The sequence below is a fragment of the Micromys minutus genome, assembly GCF_963924665.1.
Source record: "Micromys minutus genome assembly, chromosome: 27".
Lineage (NCBI taxonomy): Eukaryota > Metazoa > Chordata > Mammalia > Rodentia > Muridae > Micromys > Micromys minutus.
In genome coordinates this window covers 15,785,144-15,807,523 of record NC_137962.1, presented here as the reverse complement: position 1 = coordinate 15,807,523, position 22,380 = coordinate 15,785,144, and the positions used below count along the sequence as shown (strand labels likewise).

General features: G+C 38.7%; 1 protein-coding gene across 1 annotated transcript in view; it reads left to right on the top strand.

Annotated features, from left to right (window-relative positions):
* The window catches only part of PTK2 (protein tyrosine kinase 2), a 191,741-nt gene that overhangs the window by 18,837 nt on the left and 150,524 nt on the right, over nucleotides 1–22,380 (top strand). Inside the window, exon 2 of the mRNA XM_080939760.1 lies at nucleotides 8,181–8,277. The gene's annotated coding sequence lies outside the window, so the exon portion shown is untranslated. The remainder of the gene's footprint in view (nucleotides 1–8,180; nucleotides 8,278–22,380) is intronic.

Sequence of the window (22,380 nt, the reverse complement as noted above, 5' to 3'; positions counted from 1 at the left end):
AAAAATTATCCAGCATAAATGTAACAGGGAAACTGTAAAGTGTGAGCTCTACCTGTAGTAGATGCTGTTGGATTCATCTCCGTGAACAGAGGTAGAAGCTTTATGATACGGGTGTGGACTTGCATCAAAGAACAGTTTCTGGGCAGTTTAGCAGGAAGAATGCTACTTGCTGACAAGGTTGAATAGGGAGTATGAGAGGAAGAGATGAGTCAAGGATGGTACTGTTGGCTTTGGGCCTGAGCATCTAAGCTATAAGGAGACATTGTAAACTGAGCTAGTGAACTAACTGTACAGGTTATTATTTATTTATTTTGAGACAGGATCTTACTATGTGGCTTTGTTGTGAACTATAGATTTGCAAGGCAAGATCATTACTGATCCTTGAGACATCTGTTGAACATTTTGTCCACTCTTCTTTTATTAAAGATGCTTCTCTCTCAGGGATTTAGAAGATGGTTTTTATAAATGGAGTCAGTTTTTCAAGTTTAGTGAGGAAAATAGAAACTCCCTTAGACTTATTTTAAATTATGGAATTAGGTCTCTCTTGATAGAAGTGATAAAGCTAGGGAATGAGTACTTTCCAGGAGTATCTCTGGGGTTAGTCGGCTGGGCAGTCAGCCACTACTGGTTGCCATGGTTTCTGGGGTATTTCTTAGAGGCCGCTGGGAATTTTTAGAGGGTACATAAGGTCTTGGTTATTATAATTTCCTTTCTATACTTTGATCAGTCTAAGCACAGTTTTCTTTCATCAAACCAGTCTGTTATCTCTCTTGGGGATTTATAGAAAGTGGGAGTTTTGGGATATGGCTTCCATGTCTCTGCTGCAAGTGGTGAAGCATTGATGTAGAGCTGACAGCCAGTCACTTGGTTCGAAAGGGAAGTCTGAGATGGGGTAAGCATGTCAAGTAGTAATGCCTAGGAGGCAGACAGATAGGGATGGAAGGATAGAACCTCGGGGAGCACTAGACTGATTTAAGAGGAGGGACAGCTTGAAGGATGGAAAGAAGCCCAGAGAAGATAACAGATTGAATAGCATCATTTGGTCTTAGTTATTATGGTCTTTAGTAATCTTGCATGGGAGTTCTCATGGTTGGACTGAAGAGATACATGGGAGAAAGTTTGTGATGTTGAGCATATTGTCTGTGTGCATGTTTATGGGACTATTTGTGTCACAACTGCTGTAATGTCTTTGGGATACTTCTTATATTTGCAGTATCATAGGATTGACTTGTCTGGATATCCTTTGCTGAGGGAATTGAGTTTCTCTGATTCTTCCTAGGCAGAGTGCATTTGTGTATCTCCCATGTTTTGGATATCATGCTAGGAGATTATGAGTTGTTTAAATTTGGTGATCTGTTGGTCTGAATTCCAGTCTCTCTGGAGTCACTGCTGCTGTTTAGTTTTCCATAAAAAGTAGCCTTTTGAGTCATTCTGTTCATTATGTTCTTGCTTTTTAAGGAAGTGTCAGGTGGAGCCTGCTTTCCTGTTTACTTTGACCTGAAGCCTTTTGTTTCATAGGCTGTTCCACTGCCCAGTGCTGGTCTCCAGTTTCAGCTAGACCTTGATGCCCAAATGACCTGAGTGTGTCCCTTGATGATGTAACTGTATCAACTTCCCCAGTTGATATAGGAGGTCCTCTAGGTTACTTGTTAAACCTGATCCTTAAGTGTATCCTTTTGATGTCTCTTTTCATAAGGATTTATTTGGTATCTTTCTCAGATGGCATTACCCTTATCATATATGGTGACAGCAATTAGTTCTTCAGAATATGCTTGAAAAGTGGCCTTGTCTTCATATACTGTGCTCATTAATTACTTCAGTAAGATGTTTCTTTTAATTTTTTTTTAGAAACTAGGGACCAAACCTAGGGTTTTGTGGGTGCTTGCTATCATTCTTCAGCTTCCCCTGTACCTTTTATTTTGAGTTCTTGCAGGGATATTCTGGCTAGTCCTGAACTCAAGATTCTCATGATTTCACTTTCTAAGCATTGGGATTAATCATTTGCTATCATATTTTGAACTTTAAATACTTGTGCCCCAGCCTCCCAAGTAACAGGGATTTGCTATTGTATCCACTAGCCCTGTCTGAGAGTGTTTTTGTACTTGAAGTACAGAGTGGAACTGTGGTGGAGAGTGCTGGCTCTGGATAGATCAGTCAGAAAGCCAGATTTGGTATAAACCTCTAGTGTTAGAACTTGACTGTCTGAAACAGGATTGATAATGCAAGGCTAGCCTAGTCTAATAGTGAGTTTAAAGCCAGTTTGTGTTGCAAAGTGAGACTGTTAAAAAAAAAAAAAAAGCTGGTGGTGGCACATGCCTCTAATCCCAGCACTTTCGGGGTGCAGAGACATACAGTTCTCTGTGAGTTTGAGGACAGCCTGGTCTATAGAGCAAGTTCCAGGACAGCCAGGGATACAGAAAAATCTTGTCTTGAAAAATCAAAAACCAACCAACCAACCAACCTATCCACCCACCCAATAGACAAAAAGAATCAGGTTAGACAGATACATAGGTCCTGCTTCCAGATTTGAGTCCTCTTTAAAGTAATTTTCTTCCTCACATGTTATAAAGACATTTTCATAAATCCCTTTAATTAAAAGATTTAGTTCTTAGTTTGTGGATAGTCATAAATAAACCCTATTCCTTTTAGGGCAGAATCTTCCTTGTCTTGAACCAGAGGGGCTCCTAATCTTAGTTGCTTCCTGACTGTCCTCGTTACTCTAAGGACTAGAAAGCAATTTCTATGTTGTTGGTTCTGCATACTCCCTTTTCAGAAGTCTGTAAGTTCATGGCTTCTTTTTCTGGCTTAGGGTATTTATTTGGTCAGTGGCTCAATACCAGTTATATAGCAGCCCCTGTACTAACCCTGGCATATGATGAATGATACACAGTATTCTGACCATGGCAAGTTTCACATTTTAGTAATATAATGTTTTTGGCTAGGAGCTAATTTTGAAATATAAAGAACTTTTGGTTTGCCCCAGGTGATTTTTATAATTGCACCAATATTGATTTTGGGGTTGGGGATGAGTTCAGATAAGGTTTCATAGTGTGTCCCTGACTAGCCTAGAACTCCATTGTAGACTAGGCTGGCTTTGAACTCACACAGACCCATTTGCCTCCTGAATGCTGAAAGTAAAGGTGTGTATGATTGATATGATTGGTCATACCAACATTTTTGATCTGTTTTTTTTTTTTTTTTTTTTTTTTTGGTGGATATTACCTCTGATCTATGTTCTTGTAGAATGTAGGTTACAGCTTGTCTAAGTACAGAAGTTGGTAGACTAAGCTGAAAAGGAAGTCCATATGAAGTAGTAATTTAGACATTGGAGAGTGTCACAAGTTGAGGCAGAATATAAAGGAAAAATTATGGAAACATGAGGAAAGAGTAGCTCCCAGATCTTCTGGAATCTAGTTTATAGTTATTGGTGGCTAAAAGTCAAGGATTTTGATACAATTGATAAAAAAACTGATGGCAGGATTACCTACTGTCCTAGTTTCATTTCTGTTGCTATGATAAATTACCACAAGAAAGAATTAGTCTGTTAAAGAGTTAAAGAGGGGGCTGGAGAGATGGCTCAGTGGTTGAGAGCATTGACTACTATTCCAGGGGTCTGAGTTCAATTCCCAGCAACCACATGGTGGTTCACAACCATCTGTAATGAGATCTGATATCCTCCTCTTCTGGTGTGTCTGAAGACAGCTACAGTGTACTTATATACAAAATAAGTAAATAAGTCTTAATATATATTAAAAAAAAACAAGGTAAACAATCAGGCTGTGTATACACAGCAGTATAACAGTCTTAAGGGATCTGAAAGTATATTATTAGTTGTGCTGTGAGGTTGAATAGAAGTTCTACTTTCTTAGAATGTAAAAGAGTGTAATAATAATACTGTATTACCACAAAAAGGCAACTTGGAGGAGAAAGGGTTTATTTTAATTCACATTTGTATGCATGCATGTCTGCGCCACAGAGGCCAGAAGAGAACATCAGATCCCCTGGGTGTGAGCTGCCATGTAGGTGCTGGGAATTGAACTGGAGTTCCTAGGAAAAGCAACCATCTCTCAGCCATCTCTCCATTTCATATTTATAGTAATAAAAATGTTAATGTGACTTATATAGGGACTCAGAATAGCAGTGTATATATAAAAGTGCTAAAAAAAATCAGTGCTTATATATTTTAATTTCTTATTTGTTTATTATGTGGCCTTGGATAATTTGCTGATATTGTTAAGACTTAAGTTTCTTTATAAAATGGAAATAGAGTTAGTAAGCTGAACATGCTAACTATTTGAACATGTGACCACAACATGGTAGGCACTAGTTGTTACTTGTAGTAGTGAGTGGTGGATGGTAGGAATGCTGTCTGGGGTGGATTACACATTAGGACGAGCAGCTTTGAAGCATGGTGGCAATAGCAAAAAAGTATGTATGAGAGAGAAGAGTTTTGAGGATCCTGCCTATCTGCTGAAAATCTATTTGTTCATGCCCAAAAGGACATCATTCTCCTTTTACAGCTTTGGAGAGTGGAAAATGTGTTTCATTTCGTAATAAGTCAAGTTTCAGTTTTTTAAAAAATCTATCTGGAGCAAAAGAATATATGTATTTTAATTATATAGTTTGTAGACTATCTACTTTAGGCCCTGTTTGAACTAGTTTATGCTGACATTTTTACCAGTTTCATAATTAAAATATATTGGTAGATATTCTTTTTCAAAAAACCTCTTTATTGAGTCTTTGACTTTCATATCATGTATCATCTCCCTCTCCCCTGTAGCTATATTTCATTCTTATACTCCACCTCCCAAAATAAAAAAATAAACAAAACAAAGAAAGGGGATGCTGTAATGTGTCACAGTGTGTTCTACAGTACCCCCTTTTGTCCACATATATTTATTTGTAAATGTTCATTGCAATTAGTCACTGATCTGATTCAGAGCCTCTGGCTTCTGCTATACTGCCAATACTGAATTTTCACCGTGACTCCTGTGTAATGGAGATCCTGCAGCTTTGGATCTGTAGGACCTGTCTTTTCACCATATTCCAGCAATTTATAGATGGGGTAGATGTTGGGGTGGGCCAACTCCAAGCCCCAAATCTGGGCCTGGGTGGTAGCTGAGTTGGTCTGCCCGCCAGCTCTTCTGTACCTGTACCACCGGGTGAGCTCTCCAGCATTGTCCTGTCTGCCTCACCTAATGCTGCAGCCAGCAAACAGTAGGGTTAGTTCTCCTGCTCTCATGCCCTTGGGGCCACCTCTACTGTGCTGTCCAGGTGAGGTGCAGACACTCTTCTGAATGCCAAAACCAATGAGGGGCAGGGCCCTCACTGCACAGCTTTGGACATCAACATGGTCTTACCCTGCAACTCAGTCCAGGGACGTCTGCTTGGCCTTTGGTGATAATATGGGTCATGAACTTCGACACAGACTCCTGACCCATACATAGCCCTCTGGGGCAGTATGGACCAAGACTTCATCATGGTTTCAGGTGTCAGGGCAGTTTATTCACATCAGGCTGCTCTTCTCCACTCTCTTCCTCCAGTTTCACCTTTCTTCATAGTGCTCAAACTGTCTGCTTCTCTTTCTCTTCCATTTGTCCACCACATACTTGCACATCTTAGTGGCCTCCACAGCCTCTGGGAGTCTTTCATCTGCCTGAGCAGCCTGCTGGTGGGCAGGCCTCTCCTGGTTTATAATCTTTTTTTTTTTTTAAAGATTTATTTATTTATATGTAAGTACAAGTTAGTACAAGGTAGCTGTCTTCAGGCACAACAGAAGAGGGTATCAGATCTCATTACAGATGGTTATGAGCTGCCATGTAGTTGCTAGGATTCAAACTCAGGACCTCTGGAAGAGCAGTCAGTGCTTTTAACCACTGAGCCATCTCTCCAACCCTCTGGTTTATATTTTTAAATAAGATTAGATAATGGAACAGTTAAAACATAATATATCTTAAGTTTCCCCTTGCTAAACTAGTAAGTAGTCAAGTGGGCTTAGTGCTGCTAGTATAGAGGGCTTTTATTGCTTAATGTCTGCTCACTTTACATTATAAAATAGTTATGGGGTTGAAGAGATGGTTAAGTGGCTAAGAGCAGTGTCTGCTCTTCCAGACAACCTAGGTTTGAATCCCAGCACCCACATTCTTCTGACCTTCTTGGGTACCAGGCATGCATGTGGTGCACACACATACCTTTAGGTAAAACACTTATAAAATGAATAGCTTTTAATAAAAGAACAAAAATAAATATAAGAACTTAAGGCACAAAGCCAATGTAACTGCTTACTTATTACTCTGAGACAGAAGTTAAATTGGAAGAGCTATAGTAACGGTAAAGGAGAATAGTTTTGGAGTGTGTACAATGTTACTTGAGTTATATCTTTGACAGCGGGTTTGGGAAAGGCTCTTTTGATTATCAGTTTTTAAAAAAAGATTTAATATTTAATATGTATTCATGTTTTGCTTGTATGTTTGTCTGTGTACCACTTGTGTTATCTATGGTAACCAGAGTAGGGCATCTGATACCTAGAATGGTAGTTACAGATGGTGGTTGTTGGACATGTGGATGGTAGGAATAGAACCTGATACTCTGGAAGATCATAATTAATTGCTTAGCCATCTCTTTAGTGCCTGATTATTAGTTCATTTAAAAAATTTAAAGAGTATTGTTTTTTATGTTGAATGAGTCTCCTTAGTTTTTTTTTTTGAGACCTCCATCCATGTACATAATATATTTTGACCAAACTTATTTGTTTCTTAACTCTCCTCCCATTTTCCCTTTATAACTTATAGTGTGCTTTTTTTTTTTTTTTTTTTTTTAAATCTTTTAATGTTGCAAGTATATGCATGGTTGTAGGACCAGCTACTGGAGTAGGTAGCAGCCTTTAAGGGGTAAGTTAGAGCTATTGAACAGCTGTAGCAAAATAATATTTGCTGGCATGACTGCACACATGAACTGTTATACACTGTATCTGCATATAGAAGATCATGCATGCTAGAATCCTAGTATGTATGGTGGAGAGGCTCATGCAAAAACAGTCTGTATCTTTGTTTTATGATGGTAGAGTCCTACCTCTAGATTACTGAAAGTGTGTGTATTTTCTGTTTCCTCCAAGTTGCCCTCTATGGCACTCTGGTCTCCACTGTGCTTGTCTCTCTCTTCTGATTAGAGGCCTTTCTCATGTCTTCATTTTCCTGTGATGAATTCAGAACTTCTTAGGAAGCTTTAAGTATATGTGTGGGCCTTTGAGTTTTGCATCAGGATATTCTGTACAGGCCTTTTGTCAGGGAGCTTTGTGTTGGTGTCTTTAGTCTTTCCCATTAGGCTAACAGTTTCCTGCAGGAAGAAGATAAGATGCCAGATTTTGGCACTTGACTGCATTATGTTGTATGAGCTGGAGTTGTTGACTCTGTGTGGAAGGTGCTCTGCTTTTTCTAGAGAGTGGCTCTTGGTCTGCTCTCAGGTGGGTAGAGGGAACCAGATGGAGGCAGGCTGTTAGGGCTCTCGCTCCAGCTGGGCATCTTCACTCTTAAAGTCACTTCAGTGCTGCTGCCTCTAAGACCTTTTTCACTCTGCTGTGAAAATGGAATTGGCACTTCAACTTTTCAGTTCCTGGCCTATAGTCCGCTAAGTCATTGGCTGTGCTTCCCATTTAAAATTTGTTTCTTTTCTGTCCAGAATATTGCCCCTCCTTCAGTATTCCTATTTGTTTTGATGTCTATCTTAGAAGCCTTTTCAGTTCCTCAGTTTCTACTCCTTCTAGTTCTCACATATATGTGTTTGATTTTTGAACTTTATCTCTTTAGCATAGTTTTAGTGGGAATAAGCAGGTTTGTGTGTTGTTGTTTATCTTGAACTTTGCCATCGTTTCAGCAGGTTAGTCTTGTTGATTGCCTAGTAGTTTTCAGTTACTTGTGTGCATCCTTTTTACTGGGTGCTGGTTCACAAATAGCTTCTATGTGTTTATCTTTAGATTCACTCATTATCTAGCACTTTATATTTTTGATAAGATGATGATAACATGCTCAAGAGGGTGAACATGGTAAGACTTTATAAGAGGAGTAAAATGGGCTGATAGTTAAACTTAGTATTAGAACACTTTATTCAGCAACCCTGTTAAATAAATAAGTAAATAGCAGTGAAATAAAGATGTATATGCATGCATACATTCTGTCTTCCAGGTCTCTGGGCTACAATGAGAAGAGGAAACAGATACTAGGAATATTTTTTAAAACAGCTATTTGATTTCTTCTCAAAGTCACTGCTGCCTTCTGAGCTGTGAGTACATTTTTCTTGTTTGTGCCTGGTGTTGCTGTTTGTTTTTTCTCTCCCCTTTCCACAGTTTCTGACATAGTAGCAACAGCAGAGCATAAATGATTGTTAGGGTCAGAGAAGACCTGTAAGTTATATGTTGATTCTTTATACGTGTTCAATATTAGCATTATGATATTGGTTGTTCGTAGGATATTGTTTGGAAAACACTGGACATTGTATACACTGAATTATAGTTACTTATTAAATACTTACAGCTACTTTAGAACAAGATCTGCTGTTCTGCTTCACATTTACATAAACTTACAACAGAAGTTAACAGTTTCCAAGTTATAAGTGTTGGTATTAGGTTCATATTCTTAATAGCTTTAGAAGTGTATTTCTTACTGCTTTTATTCTCATGAACATTGGCTTTAGATTTTGGCCTCATGGATTATTTATAATAGCTCTACTTACCTTGAGGAACATATCTTGCACCTCCAAGTGGATGCCTGAAACTACAGATATGATCAGACCACACATATGTTATATATGCTTTTTCTTATGCACTCATGCAAACGTGTGGTCATGCCCATCTTTTTAACATAGGTGCTGGAATCCAAACTCAGGTTCTTAGCAGTTGATCTTTACCCACTTACTAAGTTCCAGCCCTACTTTAAGTTTTTTTTTTCCTACCTAAACCTAGTTTCTCATCTGACCTAGGGGATTATTTAAGATTTTTTTTTAGGGGATTGTTAGGAAGAAACTTTGAGATACATCTAATATATAGTAAATACTCAGTATCAATAGCAGTTATATTAGTTAGGGTCACTATTGCTGTGTGGAAACATCCTGACCAAGAGCAGCTCTAGGAGGAAAGGGTTTATTTTACTTTTCCTTACCACAGTTCATCATTGGAAACCAAGGCAGGAACTCAAATGGGACAGGAACTTGGAGACAGGAGCTGATTGACAGACCATGGAGGAATGTTGCTTCCTAGCCTGCTTTATGGTAGAACCTAGGATCACCTGCCCAGGATGGCTCTATCCTCAGTGGGTTGGGCCTTCCTTCATCAATCACTTATTAAGAAAATGCTCTTTAAGCTGGGCATAGTAGGGACTACCTCTGGAAACCAGAGGCAGGTATATCTTTGTGAATTTGAGACCAGTTTGGTCTACATAGTTGAGACCCTGTCTCAATTTTAAAAAAGAAAGATAGAAAATACCCAGCAGGCTTGAGGCAATTCCGCAGTTGAGGTTCCTTCCTTTCAGATGTCTCTAGTTTGTAACATAACATGACATGTCATGTACCATGATAGCAGTTATTCCAGAGGACAGAAGTTATTCCAGATGGTATTTTCTACAGTAAAAACAGTAGGATTGATCCTGAGAGAGATTACATGACTTGTAAATTGTTAAACTTGTTTGGTTTCTTTACATTTGAGAGATTATAGATTTGATAAATTCTTAGAGCCTATTTTCTGGTAGATCTGGTAGTAATCCAAGCACAAGGATCTTGATAAGAGATTCATAATTTACCAGTGCTGGCATCAGTGAATATTTGTTTTTTATTTTTTAAAGATTTATTTATTTATTATATATGAGTACACTGTAGCTGTCTTTCAGACACACCAGAAGAGGGCATCAGATCTCACTGTTGATTGTTGTGAGCCACCATGTGGTTGCTGGGATTTTTAACTCAGAAATCTCTGGAAGAGCTGTCAGTGCTCTTAACCACTGAGCCATCTTTCCAGCCCAAATATTTGTTTTTATTTTTGTATAAAAATTTACATTTATCTGTTGTGTGTGTGTGTGTGTGTGTGTGTGTGTGTATGTGTTTGGGGTACATGTGGAAATCAGAGGACAATTTGTTGAAGTTGGTTCTCTCCTTTTCATGTAATTATTGAGGATAACTCAGGTTATCAGACTTGGCAACAAGTGCCATTACCTAGCGAGCCATCTTGCTGGCCCTAACTTTTGTTTTTACAAACATGGCTACTTCCTTCTACAAATTAACCTTGCCTAACCTTGAGATTAGAGGTGTGTACTAAGGGTATGTCTGTATTCCAGCCAGAGGGATTAAAGGTGTGTGGCCTGTGTATATTCCAGTTGGATCACACAGACCTAGGTCTTTGGATGTGATTCCTTGCCAGAGCAGCCATGATACTGGATTAAAATTCTTCTACAGGACTATGTTGACTTGTGGTGTGAGGGTTGAGGAGGTTGGGGTGTGTTGGTTTGTCATGAGAGGATTTAAGTGGTGGGGAATGGGTTGGTTTGTTTGTTGCTAAGGAGAAAGTCACAGTTTTAGAGTCATGTGGGCTTGAGGTCAAACCTTGGTGTTACTACTATTGACTATAGTATTTTATACAAAACATTTTACTTTTCTAATAGTTGTTTTCCTCATTTATTCTACAAGGGTTTATTGATTCTTTGCTATGTTAATAGCAGGAAGATAGGGGATAGTTGAGGTAGTTTTTAGGTATAGACCTGCATTTTTCTGAAGCAGAGCATATGGCTATCACTGGAGAGTGGGTGAAGGTATTGCCAGGGGTTGCTGATGTGCTTGTAGCAGGAGGTTTGTGCTTGAGGAAAGGAGAGGCTTTGTAGTATTGAGAGGTTGGTTCTGGAATGATAGTCTCAGTTGCAGTTGGTGAGAATTAAACTAGAATATGCCCATCTTTAAGGCAGTAAGATTTTTGTCTAGATGTAGCTCTCAGCAGCTCATGTAGACTCTGGAAGGAGGTCTTGAATGTTCATTGAGCTGTGGGATGGGTCCATTCTAGGAGGACTGATTATAGTGACAATAAGAGCTGGTTAAGTTCACACTGTGTTTGCTGAATTCATATAAGTGTCAGCCATGGTTCTAATTTCCTTAAGTAGAAACATCAGAAAACAAAACAGGAGTGTCTTGAAGAGAAGTAAAGCAGCTAATAAGCTGTGAACCTAAGTAGTGCCCTATGTTATGTGTGTGAGGGAAGTGGGGTGGATGGAACCATGCTATTGTTTGTAGTTAGGGTTTGAGGTCTACATCGAATGACCACAATAAGCCTTGCCGCTAAGTGAGATGTGAGCCAGATGTGGCAGAGATAAATGTAGTACCTAAGTAGATCCACGGTTGAAAGAATTTGTAGTTGAGTGAACAGCAGGGCAGACAGAATGTGCAGTCATTCTTGTTGAAGTGTGATTCAGAGTTCATGACAACATATGTCCACTGGCATGTTATGAAGGGAATCATTTTTGTATCAGAGATGACATGTGCTAGGGCACTGGCAATCAAAGAAGTGGACTTAGGATGTCATGACAGTAGGATTTGTTAGTAGTTCCTGTGTGGGTTGGAGATAGGAGTTGCATATGAGAGACTTATGATTTGGACATAGCCACTTCTCAGACGTGTAGACATTTTATGTGCTTGCTAGGTGCTGTGCATGCAGCCCAACATATAAGGTTCATAGTATTATGGCTCCTGTATATGAGGAAGATCAAGTTGAGGAAGCTGTTTTTTTCTCAGAATGAGTAGCTAACACATATTAGAGCTGGCAGTGTGTATGAATTCTAGCTGTCTTTGAGCACATCCTTTATACTGTATCAGTCTGCCATCTAAAGTGGGCAGTAGTCTGCTCCTAGTCTTTATTTCCCAAAAGACTTAAAAATAGAGAAGGAGGGATTGGAGAGATTGCTCAGTAGTAAAGAGCATTGGCTATTCTTTCAGAGGACTCCTGAAGAAGGGGTCTTCTAGACGGGGAAAGTAATGGGAACAAAAGCCTGAGCTTGTAGAAGTGACTTGTTAGGTTTCACTGCCTTAAAAGTCCTGTCTGCTGGAACTTTTACTGTGGATTGTACATACCATACTGCCTTAATACAGATAGTACCTTGTGAATTTTAAACCAGATTACATGGGAATTAGGTTCACATTATTAAACATGGATGACAGATTTATTTATTTTTATTATAATCCTAAGACTTGAACATAGAGCATATTAGAACACATGTATCCAAAGGGTAAATTTAAAGGCGTGTTTCATATATTGCTTCATGAGAAAGTCTTTTAAGAATACTTGTCACAGAAGTAATGACATTGGCCTTGGGGTATCCAGACCAATTTATTGGGTGTAGGAATCAGTGCTATAGTACTGCCTCAGTCTTGATTTTCAAGAATCAGATGAATTTTAAGGAGAAACTTAGGGAATTGCTTGCTAATATGCTTGTTTTTGGAGAGGGTAATCAGGGCATGGGAACATGTCTTTGAGGCATGCAGGCCTACCTGTAGAACCCCAGGGAACTAACTCTCAAGGATGAGATAGTGAAAAGCCAGAAGCTGATGAATTGCTTGCTTTTGAAAGGAAGCACTGCTTATATTGAAATGCTGAGACAGATGATTAGAAGTAAGGTCTCTATGTAATCTTTGCAAACACCACAGTGCTTTTCATGTGAATGCATAGATTTCCTGGATGGGTGGAGCCTTATATTGAACTCAGTATTAAGCTTTCCATTTATACCCAGGTATTTGGAGAGCACACATTTCAGTCATGACATGTGTTTCAGGAATTATGGCTAGAACATTATAGTCACAGCCATTATAGTTGCCATTTATGTGTTAGGTGAATTCTGAATCTTATTTCTTATGTATGTGCCATAGAATTTGTATTAGTGTGGTGTTCCTTACTTTCTACCTTGTTTAAGATACTGTCTCTTCTGACTAGCTGGCTTATGAGCTTCCTGGGATTCTTGTGTCTTTGCCTCTTGTCCCAAAATGACTGTTGGGAGTATAGATGCTTGTGCTACAAATCTGGCTTTAAAAAAACAAAAAGATTGATTTTTAATTATGTGGTATATGTACATGTTGAATGCAGTTATCTGTGGAGGTCAGAGGCATTGGATCCCTTGGAGCTGTAGTTACAAGCTGTTTTGAGTTGCTTGATGTGGGGTGGTGTGAACTGAACTTGATTCTTCTGCAAGAGACTCATCACTCTCATGTTTTGAAACAATGTCTTCCTATACAGTTCTGGATGGCCTTAAACTCACTATGTAGACCAGGCTGGCCTTAAATTAATGGAGGTCCTTCTGCTTCTGGTTCCCTTGTCGTAGGATAAAGACATGCACCACTGAGCCACCACTCTGGGCCTTGCACCTGACTTTTTACCTGGAGTTCTAGGATTTGAATTCACTTTTTTTGGGAGATGGTTTCTCTGTGTAGCTCTGGCTGTCCTGGAACTCACTCTGTGAACAGGCTGGTCTTGAACTCATGCTGAGACTAAAAGTGTTTGTCATTACCACCCTGTTGAACTCACATTCTTAATGTACACCAAGTGCTTCTCCTCAGCTTTTATTTCTTTATAGTTGCTAAGTAAGGTGAGTCTAGAGTTAAGGAATTTGCAGAGTTCTTTCCCTACAGCAGTGCAAACTTCTCCAGTTCTTTTGATCAAAGCTTAATCTTGTGCTTACTCAAATGTACAGGTGGTGGTCATGTTTTTTAACCGATAGGAGAATAGTGCCATCTACCGAGCTACTTCTAATTTGCATCTCCTTTTTAAATGGATTTACTTGAATACATTATCATTTCTGTAAAGCTTGCAAATAATATCCAGTTCCTTGTTTGTACACACATACTGAGAGTTTATGTTCATCAAATACTTGTAAATATCAAATACCATTGTCCCAACATTCTGAGGAGTGTGATGGGCAGGAGTGACAGTCTTTGCGGAGACATACCTCTGGGTGTGTCTGTGAGAATTTTTACAGCAAGGTCTAACTGAAGAGGGAGAACTCATCCTGAGTATGGATGACACCATTCCTTCGGTTGGAGACCCACCAGTACTAAGAAAGAGAAAGCAGTTGAGTCACATTATTCATCCCTGTATGTATGTATGTATACATGTATGTATGTATGTATGTATGCATAGCATGTGTGTATCTGTCTATCTCCTTTCTCTTCTTCTTTTTCCTCTTCTCTTTCTCCTCCTCCTAGTCTCTTTTCTTCTTCCTCCTCCTCCTCTTCTTTTTCTTCTTTTAAAATTTATTTTTATTTTATGTGCATTGATGTTTTGCCTGCATGTATGTATGAGGGTGTTAGATCCCCTGGAACTGGAGTTACAGATAGTTGTGAGCTGCTATGTAGGTATTGAAAATTGAAGCCAGGTCCTCCGAAAGAGCATCCAGTGATCTTAACCACTAAGCCATCTTTTTGTACCTGGCTGGCCTGGAACTTCGTGTAGACCAGGCTGTTCTCTATCTTGAAGAGTTCTGCCTGTTCCTGCTTCTTGAGTATTGGGATTAAAGTGCTCAATACACTTGGCAGTTGTCCACATCTTGAGTAAAGATTCACTGTGTCCAGTTGCCTCATGCTCCTGCTACCATGCCTTCCTTCTATGGTGGACTGTACCCTTATGTGAGCTACAGTAGACTTTTCCTTGGGTTGCTACCTCTTTAAAAAAAAAAAAAAAAAAAAAAAAATATATATATATATATATATATATATATATATATAGAGAGAGAGAGAGAGAGAGAGAGAGAGAGAGATATTACCAATAATTACATTGCTTTTTCTTTCTTTTCTCTAAACCTTTCCATGTATCTCCTCTTGTTCTTTTTCAAATCCGTGGCCTCTTTTTCTTTAATTTTTGTTGCTTGTGTATTTGTGTTCCTAAATACACAATGCAGTCTGTTCAGTTTGCATAAGGTTTCTTGTATGTCTCTGTTTTCAGGGCTCAGCATTGGTGTTGTATAACCAGGTGACAGACTTTTTCCTGGAGAAGACTTTTTCTACTCTCACATTTCTTAGTTGCCTTTTGAGTTGCTTCTTATAGGTGTTTGTCAAAATAGTAGAAAAAACAGTGAGCCACTCAGCTTCACAGTGAATTCAAGACTGGTCTGGGTTACATACATTTTTGTTCCAAAAGTAAAACAAATGGCCACAGTGGGGAACAGTGTCATTTCCTGACCCTAGAAGTAGCATTTCCTAGGATTCTTAATTTCAGGTTGAGAGAAAAGCAGGGATGTGTTCTATTTTCCTTATACTTGTTAATGAACATTCTACCATATTAGTTATTGGAACTGAGTGTTGTACAATGGCAAGGAGACACTTTATTGTCAAATTCTATTTATTTCTTTTTTTCTTCCCCTTTTTGATTTTTTTTTTCAAGACAGTGTTTCTTTGTGTATCCCTGGCTGTCCTTCTCACTGTGTAGAACAGGTTGGCCTTGAATTCATTGATCCACCTACCTCTGTCTTCTGAGTGCTAGGTTAAAGGCATGCACCACCACCTGGCTTGAACATTTTTTTTATTGATAAACTATTAAAAACATAGTTGAGGGCAGTGAGTTGGTTCAGTAGATACAGACACTTGTATCTAATGATCCCAGTTTGATCCCTAAAGCCATATAAAATTAGAGGGAAGAAACAATTGCAAAAGGTTGTTCTCTAACCTCCACAAGATAGCGCGCACACATGCACAGGATGGTAATAAGTAAATAAAAAGTTTTAAATGTAGGAAAATTAAAAATTCAATTAAAGATGGTCAAAAGATTAATGGATATTTCATCCATTTCATATGTATGACAATAATATATACAGAAAAGGGTATTTCATATTAGTAGCTATTAGAAGAGGCAGATTACAATTTCAGTGAGGTCTGGCTATGTTAAAACTAAACAAAGTCATATTGTCAAGTGACAGATGAAACTCTGCTGTGCTATGGGAGACAATTTGTTATATGATTTAGTAGCCTTCTTCCTGGTTGTTTTCCCCAAAGACGATGAAAACATATGCTCACACAGAACTCTCCATAGGAGGATTTGTAGCAACTTTGTTCCTATTCAGTGGGAACAGTTCAGATGCCCATTACTTGCTAAATGAGCAGATTTAGTACAGCTTACACCGAAACCAACTTAGATACACCAAGTACTTAACTGTTAATGGCAGACAACAGAAGGGATAAATCTACAAATCAAGGAACACCACCGAGTGATGATGATTTTATTTATTAAGACTGATCCCTGGGGCTGGAGAGATGGCTCAACAGTTAAGAGTGCTGGCTACTCTTCCAGAGGTCCTGAGTTTAATTTCCAGCAATTACATAGTAGCTCACAACCATCTATCTGTAATAGGATCTGATTATGCAGACAGACCACTCATGCACATAAATTATGTAAATAAATCTAATAAAAAATAAAAACCTGATTTATAAGAGCAGACCTGTGGCTGCCTAGTACTGAGGGGAACCTGTAAAAATGGTAGTGAGGGCGATACTTAGGCTTGGGGAGAAGTCTGTGCATTCAGTGTGCTGCTCCTCAGCACTGGTGTTTGTCAGAAATCATGGAGCTAATTCTACCTGAGAAGCAAGGTTTAAAAAAAAAAGAGAACAATGGCTGGGTGTGGTAGTATATATTATAATCCTAGTATCTGCTACCAAGGCTGACAACCTTGAATTTGATCTCCTAGGTTCTCATGGTAGAAGAGAACAAGAGTCCTACCAGTTGTCTTCTACACAGTACCCAGATTCACAAACACACAAAACATACAAATAAATAAATGTTTATTCATTTGTTTTAAAATAAGTTAGCTAACTGTCAATCAGCTATTACTCAGTTCCGGATTCTTTCTGTGGTAGACTGTGACCTGGAAAGGTGAGTCATATAACCCCTTTCTCTTTTATGTTGCTTTTGATCACAGTGTTTCATCACAGCAACAAAATAACATTAGAACAAAAATCAGCAAAAGAAAACACAAAAGGGAGATGTTACTTATTACAAATAAGTCAGACATTCTGTGATAATGACATGAATAAAGTAGTTTGGTGCAGTTATATGGTGATACAGAAGGTATATTGCTGATAGCCTCTTGCACAGTTGATATTTGGGTACAGAAGGTGATGACAGGTTGATCTTACTTTACATGGTTCATTGTTGAATTACATCAGGGTATTTTCCTTTGGAGATTACTGCATTAATCTTAGTTTTGGAAGGCTTAAAGCATATTTAAGTCTGAAGATTTGACAGTTGCTTCCGACAAGTGGCAGTCACTGCAGTTGTCATTGCCTGCAGTTTTAGTGTGGAATAAATACACTATATTGATTCCTGTTGGATTTAGTGTGTTATTGTTGTACTTCATCATTTAAAATGTCTTCTAAAATGTTGTGGTATGACCTATTTTAATTGAAAGGTTAGAATAAATGCAGAACAGCACAGAGACAGGACTGGGAGTTGAGGCCTGGGAGTTGGGAGCTGGGTTGGGTGGTACACTCCTGTGACTGCAGTAGTGAGAGTTGGAGGCTGGAGAGTTAATGGCTTGAGGCCAACCTGGGCTGCATGAGACCCTGTCTCAGTGTCTCACACACTTTAGAGAAAAAAAAGAAAGGAAAAAGGTAAAATATAAATGTAAAAAGTGTTTCATGTTTGAAAAGTCTTTTAACAGATTTTAAATAAAATGCCTTAAAACATACTGTAGATTGCTTGCTTAACATGCATGAAACCCGGGATTGATCCCAGTACTGTGAAACAGATACCAACCTAACTTAGTTTTTCTGCTTTCAGGATCCTTTCTGAACACCTGGTTTAAATATCAAGCTTTATAGTCTGTTCCTTTTCCTTAGTGTCATTTTAATGTCCTTTTGCTGTGATAAAATATGCCAACAAAAGCAGTTTAGGGGAGAAAGGATTTATTTGTCCTATAATTCCAGGCTACACTGCCAACTTTATTCTATACTATACCTGGTTCCTCAGTGGGAAGGGATGCCATAGCATGAGCCCACCAAGGTATCCCTCTCTTCTCACTATACAGGGGGTTTACTAATGCAGGTCTTAAGCTTGGTTTATTGCTATTTTAACATTTCTATTTGAAACATCTCTATAAAAGCAGTGTCATTTCTGTATGAGTATCCTTTACAGTGAATGTTAATGTGCTGGAATTCATGATACTAAGCTGACAAGAAATTTAAGCAAACTCTGGGGTGAACAATCCTTTTCTTACCTAGGATCTGTCTCAGTCCTTGGACAGGTCTGACCCCTAAGATTTGCTAGATTTACAAAGTTTTTGAACCCTGCCTTAATACTATTGAAGACAAATAAGGGTGGAATATGGAATTTTAAAAACATCTTGTTTTGCTTCCTTCTAAAATGTCTCCCTTTGAATTATTTTTCAGCTATATGTCAGTAATGCTTTTGTTACTAGAGTTCTGGAAATACCTTGATAGATATACCTAGAGCTATGTTTTTATGGTGATTCTAAATCTTGTCAAGTTGATAATGAATATGAACTACCACAGCATCTTTTCACAGTCTACTACGTACATTTAGATTTAGATATTGGACTAGGGTGATGGCTCACTGGGTAGAGGTCTGATGACTTGAGTTCAGGCACATGATGGGAACTCACATGATGGAAAGAAATAACCAGCACCTGCAAGTTGTTCTGATTTCAACACACGTGCAGTGACACATTCAAGTGTGCATACATACAACAAGTAAATAAAATGTAATAAATTAAAAAAATAGATTTAGATAGATGTTATTGCTCCTACTTTCCCCATGAATTTTTAACAGCTTGTGCTCTGAGCATATCAGTTACACCACCAAATGCTTAAACCTGCCGTCCCCAAGTTCAGAGCAGGGCATAATGCCCAGGCAAGAGAGTGTAGAATCATAGCACATCCTAGATGCTATGAGAATCTTGAGACACACTAGAAGAGGGAATCAAATCTTGTTATAGATTTTGTGAGCCACCATGTGTTTGCTGGAATTTGAACTCAGGACTTCTGGAAGAGCAGTCAGTGTTCTTAACCACTGAGCCATCTCTCCAGCCTGCTATGAGAAGTTTCAAGAAGAAAATTTGAAAGTTTGGCCTGCCTTGAGTGATTTCTTCCATTTTCTTAAATAGTTTTAAAAAATGATTTTGTCCACTATTTGTAGCATTTTTTTTTTTTTTTTTGCTTACTCGTAAAGTTTTTTTGTAGGCATTTTTATAAGAAAGAATAAAAAAAGACAATATAGTCCCTTCAGAGGCTTATGACTCTAGGTCCTATGAACCAGAGCTATATGGTTCTAAAACACCCCCCAAAGCCCCCCCCACACTTTTTTTCCCCCACGGTTTGAGGTTACCCATATTGGGAAGACATGGCCACAGGTTACATCTTGTAGCTCTGGCAGTAGGAGTTTACTTGGGCAGGTGAAGAAGCAGAGGACTAGAAATAACTGGTATTCAACTCAACAGACTTTCTCCTTTTCCCCCTATTTTATTCATTAAGGCTCCAAACCATAGTATGGATCTGGGAGGAATTGGGGAGGTGAAATTTATTTATTATTTCACATGGTCAAAATTTATTACATGAAAAAAATTTAATTAAAAAAGCTGGACCAAAGTAAGCATTACAGCTTTTGTAGAGATAATTTTTAAGCAAAGGCAAATTTTTGCCTAAGGAAGATCTTATCAGTACTTGGTTTGAAGATGGTAATATAAGTCATTATCAAAGCCAGTAGAAAATAAAGCATCTTTTCAGAGAAGGGGAGTGGTAATGAGAAAAGGCTGTTTTTAGAAGTGAAGTTTACATGCAGAAAATAGGAATAGGCTTGGAGCAGATCAGAATTGTACCAGCACTGTAGCAGAAACTTGACAGAATGTACTCCAGGTAAATCCTGGTGTTGTAAAACTAATCATCCCAGGAGGTTGGGCTACCTCCTTGATGAGTTTAATGATATGCTGCCAGCCGTGCTTGATTGTATTTTCTTATATTTTAAAGAACATTATAAGAAAACATTCTTAGATTTGTAGTTTCTGTAATGTTTGTAGTTTTAAAAAAATTGTATTTATATCTTCCTTGGTTAACTAAAGTTTTGTTTCTATATAACAAGTAGTGGCTTTTATTTTGTTTTTAGAGTGTGTGGGCGCCTGTCTGTCTGCATACACGTTAATGTATGTGGCCCTATTAGTACAGGAACCTAGAAGCTACAGGAATCAGTTCACCCTGAGACTGGATTATAGGCACTTGTGAGTCACGAGACACAGGTGCTAGGATCTGAACTTGAGTCTTTTAGAGGAGTAATGCTCTTAACTTCTGAGCAATTTTCCCAGCCCTGTTATTTTTAATATATACTCTTTATTTGCTAACTTTTCTTTGGAGGTGGGATCTGGAATTTTAGTCTTTTAAAACTAGAAGTTTACTATTTTTTTTAAGGAAGCTTTTTTTTTTTTTTTTTTGTTTGTTTGTCTGTTTAAGGTTTAGGCATATGTGGGAGTATGTGCCACAACTTAAATGTGGAGGTGAGATGACAGACAGCCTTAAGTGTCAGGCCTTGTCTTCTACCTTGTTTGAGACAAGGTCTCTTGTTATTTGCTTCTCTATACTTCAGGCTTGCTCTCCTATGAGCTTCTGGAATGTTCCTGTATTGGCTTCCCTTCTCCCTGTTTGGGTGTGTTGAGACAGTGTTGTGTAGATTCTAGGGATCTCAATCAGGCTGTCAGTATTGTGCTGCTTCAAGTACTTTACAGTTGAACCATTTCTCCAGCCCTTGTGTTTTTGTTTCTCTTTTTTGTTAGTGCTAGATTTTAGACACAGGATTTCACACTGCAAGGGTCTGAAAAATCACTGAAGGAGGATCCCAGACTCAGATAATATGCAAAGACAAAGATCATTTATTCTGCAGAAACAATTAGCATGGGGGGGGGGTCAACTATATTTTGAAATGACGACCCCAGACAAAGGCATGCAGGCTTTCCTATAGGAAACCTGGGAACTTTCTAGAGGGATTAGGTAATATAAAATTTCTTTGGTGCTAGGGGGTCACAGGTGGTCAGTGGTCTGCATTTCTGCATCACAAACGTGTAACGGTGGGATGAGATGGGACTGCCCAGCCCAGGTGACCCATCCTGCAATAAGATATTTTCCCATTCTTGTGGTTATCCCCAGGCTGCTCTTTGGGAGGGGGTTTTATGATCTTGTTCTGGATCTTGTTCTGTTCCTGGAGCTAATTCCTTATGGCCTGGTTTCTGGGAATTATGGTCTGTTCTTGGAGCTGGTGCCAATGACATTTTTGAAATCAGGTCTGGTCCTTAAATGGAGACAAATGGGGTTTAAGTTGTCCTTTCAACACCAGTTCTGAATTTAGGTCTTTAAATTTAAACGTAATCACAAAAGAATTTATTTTTTAAGTGATATAGTCACCACCATCAATATTTTAACCTTTGTACTGCCCTCCACCTTCAAGAAATTTCACCCCTCCTGTAGTCACTATCTATAATTCTTAGCCCAAACAAGAAAATTGCTAGTTCACTGTGTCTATGTAGGATAGTTTAGAGGAAAGGAATCATACAGTGCATGGTCTTCTGCATTACTGGTAGGGTTCGTTTATAGAGTGGCACATGCTGATGCTTTAATCCTTTTGTTGCTGACTAATCTTTGGTGGGAAACATTGTACTTTCCTTTCAGATTAAGCCTGCCAAAACCTTGTCAAATTTTTTGTCCTTTGGCAGGAATTATGAGTATGGACCCCAGATTCTTACCTTTCCTCCTCCTTTCTAGAACTGGCAGATGAATACTGAAGTAAAAGTAGCTCCAGTCTCACATCTTAGGAGCTCCCTGCTGTCTTCTGCCAGGTGACTTTGATATTTTTCTCACTTTCCTGGTTTTCTACATAAATGCTGTTCTGCTGCTAGCTGTTGCCTTTGTTGATTCAGATATTCCAGGTTTACTTTTTCATTACAATCAACAGACATGACTGCCTTGTTGAAAAGAAGTGGTCAGGGCAGAGTGTGTTTGTGCCTCCTGTACTTAGCCAATCATTGGTGAACCTTTTCTTTTAGCCTTCTGTTCTGTCCTATTGAAATTCAGTATCTGAGCCACTGTGGCAAGTAGGTGCTCTCAGATAGGGTAACAGTGGGTAAATTTATGGTGACTGCTATTTGTCAGGGAACTTCCATAGCTTTTCTTGTTTGCAGTCTAGATAGGTAAATTGATCCAGCATATAAAAATGCATTGTACTTGTTTCAAAGAAGGTAAACTTTGACATGTTTAGGTTCTGAGGTTTTTGGCTCTTAGCAATTAAGTATCTTTATTATACTATGTTTAATTTGTATGGGACAGTAATGCTTTTATTGCACAGAGCCTCCAGGGGTCAGGACTAGGATTGGGGCCAGTCAGGAG